At 41.3% G+C, this 13,755-nt stretch overlaps 1 protein-coding gene across 18 annotated transcripts in view; it reads left to right on the top strand.

Moving 5' to 3' along the window:
• The window catches only part of LYRM4 (LYR motif containing 4), a 159,850-nt gene that overhangs the window by 5,281 nt on the left and 140,814 nt on the right, over nucleotides 1–13,755 (top strand). For 7 of the 18 annotated variants that reach the window (XM_049105992.1, XM_049105991.1, XM_049105989.1 and 4 more), the window contains exon 2: nucleotides 10,127–10,205. The exons of the other annotated variants lie outside the window; for them this stretch is intronic. The gene's annotated coding sequence lies outside the window, so the exon portion shown is untranslated. The remainder of the gene's footprint in view (nucleotides 1–10,126; nucleotides 10,206–13,755) is intronic. 18 annotated transcript variants of the gene reach the window in all.

Here is a 13,755-nt window from a genome sequence, read left to right as displayed (position 1 = left end):
AGTTTAAATGAGTTAATACATGTCAGGTGCTTACAGTTGTGCCTGGGGTTCCTCTGTGGCTCAGTCAGTTAAGCATCCAACTCCTAATTTCAGTTCAGGTCGTGGTCTCAGGGTTGTGAGATGGAGCCCTGTGTGATGGGGCACCGTGCTAGACGTGGAGCCTACTTGCGATTCTCTCTCTCTCCCTCCCCTCCATTCCAATGTATGCACACTCTCTTAAAAAAGAGTTTTGATATTAGGTGAAATTTCCAGGAAGAGTATTTAAACAGTTCTTCTAAACCAGGGGCAATTTTATCTGACAATACCTGGAGACATTTTTGTTGTTATAACTTGAGTGAGAGGATGCTAGAGGCATCTAGTAGTTAGAAACAGGGATGTCTCGTTAGAGACCAGGGACGTCTCTGGTCTAAACACAAAGTCCCCATAATAAAGAATTATCTGACCCAAAATGTCAAACATGCCAAGATTGAGAAATCTTAGTGTATGGTGAGAAAATTAGTGTGCTAAGGATGCTGTTCTAGAGAACATCAAAATGTAAGGAGTTGGCCAAAGAATTGCTGCTACAGAAGGCCAAGAAGACATCGTCTAAGAATGTGGTCCCAAACGTAATGGTCTCAGGATCCTGTTAAATTCTTAAATGTAACCGAGGACCCAAAAGCTTTGTGTATGTGTGGCATAGTTATCAATATCATGGTGAAAATCAAAACTAAAACATCTATTTGTGAATGAATTAATAAGCCCATCACATACTAACATAAATGACATTTTTAGGAACAGTAACCATTTTTTTTCCAAAAAAGAAAAAAAATTAGTGACAAGAGTGACATTCTTCAACATTTTTGCCAATCTCTTCAATGAATGTCTTAATAGAAGAAGAGAAGATTTTTATATTTGCTGCTGCCTACAGCCTGTTGCTATACCACATGTCATTTAGCCTCTGGGAAATTCCACTGGACACGCTTAAGAGAGTGAGAACAGGCAGTTGTGGTACTGTGAAAATAATTTTCCTGATGGATCCGCTGGAAGGTCTCAGACCCCCCCAGTGGCCCCTAGCCACACCTGGATAACTACTGTAGTATCTACAAAGAAGAAGAAAACAAGCAGTGCAAGCAGTATCACAGAAGTCAAGATAGTCACATGTTTTTGGAAGGTAGTTGTGGCCAAGGTCACTTGCTTCAGCAAGGTCCAATAAATAAAGATGGAAATGTGATGCCTGGTGTTGGCAGTACCGAGATCTCTAGGGACCTTTACCAGAGAGCAGTGTTAGTGAGGTGGTCAAGGCTGAACCTGGGTTATGGGCGTTGAGAAGTGAATCAGAAGGAAGTAAACAGCTACAGTGAGTATAAACCAACCCACCACCCCAGGAAGTCTGTTTAACGTGATCTGGGAGTTCAGATAACTGTTAGAGCAAGACCCCACAAGAGGTGAGAAGTGGTGTATCTGAGAGCACAGTTGGTCCTGGGACAGGCAGAGAGACACTTTTTTATCGGTGGGTAAAGGAGGCGAAGATGCAGGAAGGATAGGAAGTTGAGGTGATTGGTGCTGTGCCTGAGAGCCAGTTTCTGGATAAAGTGGAAAGTAAGTAAATGTTGAGGAAGCATTATGCTCTCAGATTTATTATTACACATGTCAAACACTATTGTAGCTGTAGGTTTACTTGTCTCTGCCATTCATTCCTTGAAAGCAAAAATTGTTTTATGTCTTCCTTTCTAGTGCTTAGCACAATAACTATCCAGTGTATTTTTATAATTCTTTGTTCAGGACAGCCCAGGTGGCTCAGTGGTTTAGCTCTGCCTTCCACCCAGGGCGTGATCCTGGAGACCCGGGATCGAGTCCCACGTCGGGCTCCCTGCATGGAGCCTGCTTCTCCCTCTGCCTGTGTCTCTGCCTCTCCCTGTGTGTCTCTCATGAATAAATAAAATCTTTTAAAAAAAAATTCTTTTTGAAAAGTAAGAGGAAATTGTATTCAGAGGTAACTTTTATCAGCCAATTCCTCTTATAGGTTAAAAATGTTGTAAAATGTGAGAAAAAGGAACAATAATGCCCAAATGCTTACCAAGTTGAGTGTCAGAACTCCTCCTTTCTTCATTAAATGTTTGAGTATTACACTTCCCGTACATTAAGCATTGTGGTGAGAACTGCAAATCAAAATGAGCCTCCCATTAAAGGTAGAGAGCAGTAAAGTAACCAAAAAGCCCCTTATTTTACCCGGCAAATGAGTCTGTTCAGGAATAGAGAAATTGCAACTCAGAACATGCAGGCTAGGGCAAACCATAGGCCAGTCTGGAGAACAAAGGAGAGAAACATTGTAGAGAGAAAGGATGAGGTTAGAAGGGCTGCTTGGAACAAAAGGCAGTTGGAGGAAAAGTGAAGAGCTCTGGGTGGTGATGATTTCTCGTTGGCTGGGCTGTTGCTGGGCCAGGAGAAAATCTTCCTTCTTCTGTTGGGGTAGTAAAGTAAGCTTCTTCCTGTCCACTAGTGTGAGATAAGCTAGACAGCAGGTGAGAGACAGCCCCTACACGGCTTCCCGACTACATTTTAAATGAGACTTCCCTTTATTATATTCACATCATCAGAAGTTTATCCATAAAGTTCAAAGGAAGAAAACGTGTGTAGAGGATCTGACCTCATAAGCACCACCTTAAAAATAAATATCATTAGGAATGCTTTTGACAAGTAATAGAAAACCTTTACACGGTACGTAAGTAAGGGGTTTATTCTCACATAGACAAGGTCTAGAGACAAGGAGCTGCTCCAACTGATTTAGCTGCTAGATGATGTCAAGGTGTCTTGAATGTTTGTTTTCCTCCGATGCTTATGCCTGATGGTTGCAAATGGCTCCTGACATTCCAGATAAATCTATTTGAGGCAAGAAGAAAGCAGGGCACCCCAACCAGGAAAGAGTACATTTCCTTTTCGTAAGGAAAGGGTAAACTTCCTGGAACCTTTCTGGTGGACTTCTGGTTGTAGCATTGGCCAGAACTCTTCTATCACTAGCTGAGCGTGAGGCTGAAAAAGGAAGGTTAGCTAGTCTAGCCTCTGGAGCAGGAGGCCGCACAAAGAAAAGGGTTGGGCAGTGGCTGCTGGGCCAGCCAACAGTTAGTGTCTGCCACAGCGGGGGCCAGAGACCTGTGCGGAGGAGCACTCCGGGCCGACCGTGAGACCCAAGGGGGCGCGCATCAGAACCAGAAGCACTGCATTGGTGTTCCAGCATGGGTGACTTCAAGTGTGGGCGAAATAGCCAGCAAGTGATAAAATGGGTCTCGAACAAAGACAAGGGTAGAAAGGATAAATAGCTTGACTCAAGCCTCACAACTGGTAAATGACAGAGTGGGAACTAGATTGCCTCCCAGCCCCCAGTGCGCTGCTTTCTCCAGGACTCCACACTCTGCTGTGGTGTGGGAGCTTCCTGCAACCCCATGCATCCTCCGGCTTGGCCAGAAAAAGTTGTAGACATCAAAGATATTTATTTTCACAATTTCTTTTTAACAGCCAAAGTAGCCAAACAAGCATTCTCTAGTTTTGTGACTGGTAAATTACTAACTGTTGATAATGTCAGGTCTTAATTACTACCTGCTACACCACTAAATGCAATGTTATTGAAGCCTCTTGATTGTAGTCTGAATGAATGGACTGATGGTTCCTATTTAGTAGTCTGTTCTCTCTTGGAACTAGAAGTTGAGGACATGGAACCCTGAGCTCCTGGACAGGACAGGAACCAGGCAGAGGGTTTCCTCCACAGGTTTCTGTGCTCACTGTTGCAGACCTTTTGACATTGACTGCCTCTTTTGCGCCCATGTGCCACTGATTGATCAAGAAGGCTAAGGTGAATAATAATCTAATGTGAAGAGTACTAACACCAAGCACCTTTCTCTTTCTAAAATAAGCTACACTGAAGACATGAACTGCCAAGTATTCTTTCGCTTTGGAACAAATGGACAAATCCAGTTTGTTCCTAACAGTTCTTGAAAACTCATGGTATATATATTATTGCACTAAAGCCTCAAAGCAGATAGAATACAAACCTGCCTTTAATCAGAACTTGCTGGTGCGTGGAATATTCCACAAGAACTCTTGTTCTTTTGTATCCTTTATTCCTTCGCTCAGTTCAGAGCCACACAGACCTGCCACCTGGGACAGCTATTAAGTGTGTGGTGAGCATCAAGTGTTGCATTTTGCTTTTTGGTACTCTTAACAAGATTATTAGGATTTCCCCCCACCCCAAAACAGTTTTCTCTTTTTTTAAGTCTTGAAATGGATGTGTATATTATAAGCAATCAAAGAAACCAGAGAATGGTTTAATAAGCAGCCAGAGTAGAGTTTTGCTCACTATACAAGGGTTAAATAAATCATACCTCTCTGTGAAAAGCTTTTTAACTTTTATATTACAGACTATTCAAGAACACAGAGAAGGAGGAGAGGAGTATAAGAAAAAAAAGACAAATTTTCTAAATTCTTCCCAAACTTACTCTTAAATTTGTTCTGAATTTATACTGTTGAACTCATGGGATAGCTTGTGGCACTTGAGTAGAACTACTGTTACCTGATCCCTTCTTTCTAACAAAGCCCCACAACAACTACAGACAGTTCATTTGTGCTGAAGAAAAACAGCTTCTTAGACTCTTCAAGGAAGGATTATTTATTATCATTAAATATGCTTGAAATTTCAAAATAAAAAAATTCCTTTAAGGAATTCCTTAAAAATTTTTCCTTTAAGAAAAAAAATTCCTTTAAGGTTGCTAAGTTCCACTATTTTGAATGATAATTGTTTTGAAAAATAAGTAAAAATTGTATAGCTAACTCAGAGAAGGAGATATTTAACATATACAACAGCCTGAATTGGGGGGAAAAATAACATTTTTTACTCTTGACAGTGGAGCAAAGTGTTAAAAAATTATTAGATCTAAGTGTCACTGTTGAATTACTGAGTCTAGTTTATAAAAGTTTCCAAATTGCACTTATCTATTTATACATTCTCTTGGCCCCTAAAGCATTTAAAAAACTTATAAAAATACATATAATAAAATGAAATAATTGTTATAATTAAAAAATAATAAACGAGAGAATCAGAGCAAAGAGGAAATAAAAGTAAAGAATATAAGAAAGTAAGGAGTAAAGGTAGACCATAAAATGCAATTATAAATAAGTGGGATTCCTATAAAGTATCTTTAATTCTGTGTTGTACTAGGGTAATCCTTTAAAAAAAAAAAAAAAAAACACAAGTATACTTACAAAATATCCTGTTTGAAAACTACTGTAATGAGCATCGTAGAAAATTGCCTGCCTCTTAATTATTTGCATCAGCAGCCAAATGACTACTTTGTCATGGGTAAAAGATACTTTATCTCCTGTTTCTTCTCTTCTATGACCCCTTTCCTAACACTGAATCCCATTTCATCAGGTAATAGATTTTTACATATGACTTAGCGTTTATTTTCACAATTAACTGGTACCTAGCGAATTTAGGAAGATTTTACAGAAACCAAATTAGCTGATAAAACTAGATGAGTTACATGAGCCAAGCTGTGAATCTCTAGATTTAATAAGAGTCAGCTAAATCAAGATGGGTCCTCTTGGCTTTTGTGTTAGTAATAAGAATGCCTTGAATGGGGTTCCTTCAGCTGATCTCTACCCTCCTGTTTTAAGAAGATTTAGAATTTCCAAATTAGGACATAATAATGTATCACTGTCACATCTTGATTTGCTACATGACTTGATAGCCACTCATTCTTGGAATTGTCTTTGAAAGTATAGCAGTTTTTTTAACTCCTATTTTGAGATTCAAAAAAAATAGCTCACAAAAATGTCTTTTCATGACAAAACAGAAACAAAAGTTATAATGACTTGCTAGGATGTCTCTATTGTTTTACACCTTATTTCTTCCTCTAATAGTCTCATTCCTGAACTAATTTGCTTTAAATACTGTTTTCAGTATTATGAATGAGAATTATGAGCAAGACAGTCTTGACTTAGAAAGATTCCTGACCTTGGAACGAAGAAAACTTGTTTTGGGGGCACCTGAGGGCTCAGTTGGTAGAGCATACCACTCTTTTTTAAAGACTGATTGATTGATTGGTTGGTTGATTGATTTGGGGGGCATGGAGAGAGGAGCAAAGGGAGGGAGAGAATATCAAGGAGACTCCCCACTGACCATGGAGCCCAACATGGAGCTCAATAGCAGGACCCTGAGATCATGACCTGAGCTGAAATCAAGAATCAGACAACTCAATCCACGGAGCCACCTGGGCACCCCAGGGCATACCACTTTTGATCTTAGCGTTGTGAGTTCAAGCCGCATGTTAGATATGGAGATTACTTTTAAAGAATGAAAAGAAAACTTCTTTCAAATTTAAGGTCAACTAGCTCTGTGACCTTGGTATAAATAATTTACTCCCCAGTCCATCATCTATAAAATGAGAATGCTAAAGGTGCAAAACTTTCTGGCAGACCGTTTGGCATACACCAGGTACTCCAGAGTCCTGTCTTTTGTTTCAGCAAATACAAGTAAATTAGCTACTATGGATTAACCTTTACACTGGCAATCCAACTGCCAAATCTTTGAAATTTTTAGTCGATAACAGTGATTTAGCCAGCCCGGTTAAACTTGTGGAGTCACATTCTGCACCAGGTATTTATTGGCAATCCAGAAATCTCTATCGCTATAATACACAGTTTCAAAATGGTGAGATTGGTTTGAGCCTTCATTCAGCTAGCCTTCTTAGGATACTTGCAATATGCCAGACCCTTTGCTCCCTGCTGGAGGTACAGAAATAAACAGAACATGATCTTTGCCTGAGAGGAACTTCGCAGTTCAGCCCGTACAGGAATACGTTCATGGCGAATCTTCCAACAGGGTGGTGGCAGCACGCCAATAGAGACGTGAGCGCGTATCGTGGGAGCAGACAGGCGATGCAACACAGCCTGTGGGTGAGGTTTAGAAAGCTGTGGTAGCTGGTCTGAGCTGCAAAGATCCAGTGGGGATTTGCTGGTGAAGGGAGGCAAAAGCAGAGGGGACAGATGTTTTAAAATAAATAAAAGAATAAGAAGACGACAACAATGTAATTCGTGCTGGGCATGGGGAAGTGCCAGCAGTTTGGTGCCACTGTGGCAGACAGCAGGCGAAGTGAGAGTATCCCGGAGGTGGGACCACAGAAGACAGAGCCCTGTGTGGCCTGCCAGGCTGCTGGGATGTGTTGCTAGGCAGAGGAAAGCCATTAGGTATTTTAAGCAGACTCCAGGTCCCCTTTACCTGGATCACTCCAGACATGCAGGAAGCTGAAGACACAGAGGCCAGTTAGAAGCCAATGGCATTGATTCATTGAGTCATGATGGTGAAGGCCAGACTGGAGCAATGGTGAGTAAAGGAAAGAAGAAACTGGTTTTGAGATCTATTGAGAAATAGAATTAGCTGGTCTTAGTGATTGGTTGAGTATGTTGGATTAGAGAGAATGACTCAAACTGCAGTTAGCAGAATATAATCGGAAGGAGAAAGACCATTCCAAATGAAACTCCCGTAGCAGGGACAGTGCCTCCTTGGTACAAGGAAGACATTTATGTGCATCCATTTGTGTGCAGTGATACAGCTTCAGGAGAGTATCTGGACATTTTAGAGACGATTTTTTTTAAGATTATTTATTTGAGAGAGAGGGCATAAACAGGAATAAGGGCAGAGGAAGAGGGAGAAGACTCCTCGCTGAGCAAAGAGCCCAACTCGGGGCTCAATCCCAGGACCCTGGGATCATGACCTGAGCCAAAGGCAGATGCTTAACTCACTGAGCCTGCCCCTTTAGACAGGATTTTAAAGCATCTTTTTGGCCCTAGGTGTTAATCTGCAGCACTATATACACTTAGCTCACTTTTGTTTCTCCAATTATATATGTTTCATATATTAATTTGCCAGTTAATATTCATCAGTGTTCAGTTAGTTGATTTTCTCTGTTCTCAAGGTAATTATTTTATTTAATAGATGGCTCATTAGATATCATTAATGCATCTATTAGCCTTATATTCTTTTGTTTCTGGAGTAATTTTTGAGTGGATTTAGTACACCCCCCTTTTGCCTAGTGTAAAATTACTTGTGTAATCAATTCATTATATATATTGTTTTGTAGCATAATTATTCATTTCATGCCCTCCTCATTTCTTTTTCCTCATCCACAGTTTGAGAATAAATACAAATATTTTCCCTATATAATATCCCTCCCTGGCATCTGATCCCTCATGGTGATGTTGTCTTAACCAGAAATCATTTCTGCAGGCAGAAGCATCTTATCTAAAATCTCCTTTGCCCTTCCTTTACTAAGCAAAATGCTAAGTTAAGAGTGTAGTTTCTTGCAGCCATGCTGGAGCCAGAACAAACCATTGAGCCTCTATCCTGGTCCAGTTGTCTCTCATTCATTAAGCAGTTCTTTATTGAATATTCACAATGTACTCAAGTTTGGTGTTCTGTTTCTTTCCTTCTCAGACCAAGGTTGAAAAGATTTTGGGACAGTGGTGGACCTCTAAACTTGTGGAGACATGGAATATATAATCTGTGGTTTCATTTGCCACCTTGATTTGATGTTTACTCCCAGGTCTGTTTCTAGCCCAAGCACCAGGTGCAGTAGACAGTTCACACATATCCAAAGCTGCCCAGCTGAGCGGGGACTGGACATTCATCCAAGATCCCTTCCCTTTACCTAGCTCTCTGTTCTCCCACATTCTGCCCCGACACCACTCAGGCCCATCCCCTCCTCCTCACCCCCACTAGCTTGGCCCAGCTCATCGTTACTCTTCATCTGGTTGGCTGAACCCATAATCTACCATCGGTCCCCTTTGTACCCTCGCCTAACTTGCTGAGCAGGGCTGGGCACTGGGGGAAGCAGGCTAGGTAGAGATTTTGTGCAGAAGGGGTGCCTTGATTGTACGGAACAGAGTCAAGATATGCATGCTCCAATGCAGCCACCCTCACCCCCTGTTTAAGTGCACCAGAGGACTGATGTGGCTTTTGAAGTAAAATTCCTTCTCCTTAGCTTCACAGGCCCCTCTCCGTGTTCACCTCCTCTCTACCTCTCTTCACTTCATCCAGATCAGATGTCTCCCATTTTCTTAATGGTGCCACATGGCTTTAGGCTTTCGTGTGATCACTTCCTGGGTCCTGTGTTTGAAACACTTCCCCCCTTCATGCAGCAAATCTCTAATCATCCTTCAAAATTCAGCTAATAGAATGACTCTTGATAAGCTCTCTGAAACCTCCCAAACCCACTCTATTCCTTATTAAGCAATTAAGGAAAAAGAAAAAAATTTTAGTTGCTTCTCACTGCTCTTGATAAAGTTCAAAATCCTTACCGTGGCCCATGTTTGCCACAGGGTCACTTTCCCATTTAGGGGGTACATTCCATCACCTTCCCACTTTGGGGGTGCTCCCCTTATATTGGCCTTTTCTTGATGTCCTTAAATACTGTACTACCTTAAACCCATGCTATTTCTGTGTCTCCAGGGTCTTTCTCCATTCATATAGATCACCGCTCTCTGCTCACTTGCCTAGACCCCAGGAAGGGCACTCCCCAGTCTTGCAAGCTCTCACAGCCCCGTGACTTCTCTGTCATGATACTTAAACCAGATGTCATTCTACATGAACTTTGTAATTACCTCCATAATGCCTTCCGTACTACTCTGACCACAGGCTGTAGAAGGTCAAGGATTATATGTGGTTTTGCTCACCACTCTCACCGCAGCATCCAAGCCAGGCACTAATGAAAGCAACAGTATGTGGCAAATGTATGGGTCATATTTATGATGGCTCCTCCCTTGTCTTCCAGACACTTTGTGTAAAATCCTGCCCCATCACTCTTGTGTAGGGAGCATATTTGAGTCAACTTTGCTTTCTCCATGATAACACACTGTAAAAGCAAAAGAAACGTATGAGTGAATGCTGTGTGTATAGGTAACTCCTTATTAATAAGGATAAGTGAAAAGATTCCGATTAACTACCAGGGTGACCATGTTTAGGGCACAGAAGGTCACATAATTTAATCTTCCTTTCTTCCTCTTCACATATCTGAATAGAGAGAAATCTAAGAGAATTTTAAGATAAGATTTGTTTTCCCCAACCAAATTTATATCTAGCCTTTCTTTTTTCCCCCAGAAATTCACCTATTATATTTTAAAAGGCCTTCCTGCAAATGAAACCAGCTTGATTCCTTTCTCTTTGGGATCACCATAAGGTGTGTATAGCAAGCCCATTACTAACAAGTGATCACATGGTTACTAGGGTAGTTGTTTTCCAAGCTGCCTCACCAGGCTTGAGGAAGACCATTAGGTGGAGTAAGCTACAGCAGGAGCCCTGAGAAAGGGGCTCCCAGCCTCCCCTCCCCAGCCCACTGGCAGCACAGGCTGGTTCTCTGTGTCTGCTGTTTGGAATGCTCGAGTGTACATGCTGCCATTACCGGCCTGCCCATCCGCATCACCGCCATTGCTGAGGCCTCTAAGAGCCTCGGACTAGATGAATGTTCAAAGAGCAAGCCCCAGCTTCTACCCTAAGCTAGAGCACCACAGAGTGACAATCTCAGGTTTGGAACTATTTCTCTCTATGTTCTGGCTAAACACATGAGCTACGTCAGACAGAGTTCTCTCTTCTTCCTTCCCAGCACCCCTGCTCTTGCATCCTCAGTCAGATGCTCTCCATGCCCTAAGACCTTCAGACTTGGTCCGTCCCCTAAAGGACGAGCAGGAATGGGGGAAGAGGCTCTATCACAGGGATATCTTGTCAATAGCATTGTTAAGTAGTAGACTCAATTCAGAGAGCAAGATATGTGGGACATATAGTTTCTTAAAAGCTAGTTCCTTTTCCTTCTAAAAAAAATAAAAACACCAGGAAAAATCCAAAACGTTGAGACATCTCAGGCGATGAATAAATGAGATATCTCAGGTGATGAACAAAACTTGGTATGGGAAGAAGACAAGTCCATACTGTCAGAAATATCTGTCACTGGTAGTGATTGTGAACATGTTTTCTTAAGATGCCACCATCTGTTTCACTGAGAAGACTTTCCAAAGGTCAGAAGAACCAATGCAAAATAGTAAAGAGGAAAATAAGCCTCTTTGTTTTAAATAATTAAAAATAACCAAAATGCAAAAAACTACCTCTTGTTTCATGACCACAGCTACTAACCTATGCAGTCGTCTACTAGCAATCATATTTCTACAATAACTAACTTTAATCCACAGTCACCCAGAAAGCCTCTTGTATTTCATGCATACAGTTATTATCACAGAGGAGTGTCTCCCTGGCATCCTCCTAACGCTGAGGAATAAGAGAGAACCCAGTGCTTATTTTTACCGTATCTTCCATTTTTTTTCTTCCTTAAGGATGGAGGAAAGAGTTACTACCTTACAGCACAGCCTGTTTCATTTTGCAGTTCCTTTATATTTTCGTTTGCCAGCCTGAAAACGAATGTGTTGAGAATATTGGAACCTAAGAAAAGAGAATCTGGTTGATTTCTATTCTTTAAGTCTTTAACATGTGCAAGAGAATGGGAGCTATGGACAGAAGGTTTAGAGACCTGCGTTCTGTGCTCCAGGGTCATAAATCTCTCTAGAGTCCTGAGTATCTGACTCCGTAATGGAGCCAGAACACCTGGGTCAAGTATGGGTAGAGCAGATGGATGAATTAACAGAATTTGCCCTTGAAAAAAGATTTGCTGGTTCCTGTTATATTTTGAATCTGTGAAGAGCAGAAATCTTGTCACATTCATATTGTGTTTTTTTTTTTTTAGACCTCCCCCCCACCCCCACTGACTTAGTAGGGACTCTAATAAAAAGTACACACAGGCCAACAAATTATTAAATGAGAATTTATAATCTGTGAAGCACTTTCAAATTAAGGTAGTGGTAATATGGTTGGGAGTGTTTGAGTTTGTCTTACTTAGGTTGAAATTATCTTCTTTTTATGACCTGGTTAAGGTTGAAGGGCTCTGTTGGAATGCCCAGTATTCCTGAGTCAGGCCAGTGCCATGTATCATTATGCTGTGGTATGTCAGTTGTCCACTGTCACCACCAGAGCTGCCTTTGGGCCTCCTCCTGTGCCTGCTTTCCTCTCCATGATCCTTGTGGATGGTAACTTTTTCACAAAGACACTGACATATAACATATCCCTGGAAGCCGTATTCATTCAGTTAACAAATATGTATTGAAGTTCCAGTGTGTATCAGGCATTCTGCTGGGCACTAGAGATGCAGCAGAGAGTAAAACTTATCCGGGGCCTGCGTTCATAGAGTTTCTGTTCCAGTAAGACCGTATTATGACAGAAGCCTTCCAACATTTTGCTAACTAGATCCATTGGAGGTAGTAGTCTTACATGTGTTTGTTGTACCAAATTCTGTACTCTGTTGAGGCTTAGTTACAGTTTCATTCCAGTGGTCAAAAGCTTTGGGAGAACTGATTTTATTCAAATTCTGATTAAAATAATGTTAATAAAATCAGTCCTCGCACAAAGGCTGTTTACTGCCTCAGGGGTATCTGTTCCATATTCACACAGATCCCCTAGTGTCTAGAGGGAAAGAAGAGAGGGGGACTCCAAAGTGAACTAACATCGGTGGATCACATGCTGTGAATCAAGCACTGTATATCATATCCTTAGTATGCATTGTCTTGTTCAGTGTCGAATTACTGTAAAATAGATATTACTACTCCATTTTACAAATACAACCGTAATAGCAGCCTTTTTTTTTTTTTAATAGCAGCCTTTTTATACTTCAACATTTCTCATGAGCCAGACTCGTCAGGCCCTTCCTTGCATCATCTCATTTAATCATCATAAAAACTCCATGAAGCAGATCTTTTAATTTCCCCCAATTTGCAAGTAAGGAAGCTGCAGCTCAGAGCAGTAAAGCAGCAAACCTAAGATGATACAGCCAATAGGGAACTGAGTTAATGAGTTCCTGTGTACCTCCAGTACCAACTCTTTTCCCCATGTTCCTTGATGACTCAGCCTCCACCTGTCTCCACAGTAAGATGCAGCTCTTTCTCTTTGGGTGGACTTCTTGGCATAAGAGATAGATCAGAGTGTTCTGGTGTCCCATCAATAGGTGCACCTAAGCTGTCTGTCGAAACCTCTCCTGGGGACCTACTGACATCACCTTCTGTTCTTAGTAACTCTTGACTTCAAAATCCAGGTCCAAGTTTGGGCTGTGTAATTTTAATTTCCCTAAATAATTTCATCTTGCTTTCCATTGGCCTTGCTCACAAATCTGAAACTCCCATTGAATGCTGCTACTGAGGATTACAGTCCTCTGTGGGAATCCCCCAGGACGCCCCCTTGACTTTGGAGCGCCTCTCTTGCTCCAGGTTGATGACCCCATTGTGTGCTCCTTTTAAGACAGAAGACAAAACATATGCTTAAAATTGTCATTCCACAGTTGATATTTTAATAGACGTTGCTCCCAACTGATATTTTGTTTTAGGTCTCTTAAGTAAATATTTTGTAATGTGTGTGCATACTCTAAGGCAATATTATCACAAAGGGGGATATAAACTGAAAATAATTAACTTGCCGTATTCTAAAATATCAATGAGGGGTAGAAGCAGTATTATTGAAAGATAGTATTTCTGCCAAATAATAGTGAGGGGAAAGAAAAGAAGAAGAAGAAAGGAAGATGGGAGGCAGGATTTTATCAGAAAAAAGAGATTAATCAAAACAAGCAGAAAGAGCATGCAGGGTCACTGTGCCATGAGGAGAGGTTTTTAGCAGTAGAATACAGGTGAGGCTAGCTTTGG

This window comes from Canis lupus, chromosome 35 (assembly GCF_003254725.2).
Source record: "Canis lupus dingo isolate Sandy chromosome 35, ASM325472v2, whole genome shotgun sequence".
Classification (NCBI taxonomy): Eukaryota; Metazoa; Chordata; class Mammalia; order Carnivora; family Canidae; genus Canis; species Canis lupus.
The sequence above is the reverse complement of the archived record's forward strand: the minus strand, read 5'-3'. Positions and strand labels throughout refer to the sequence as shown.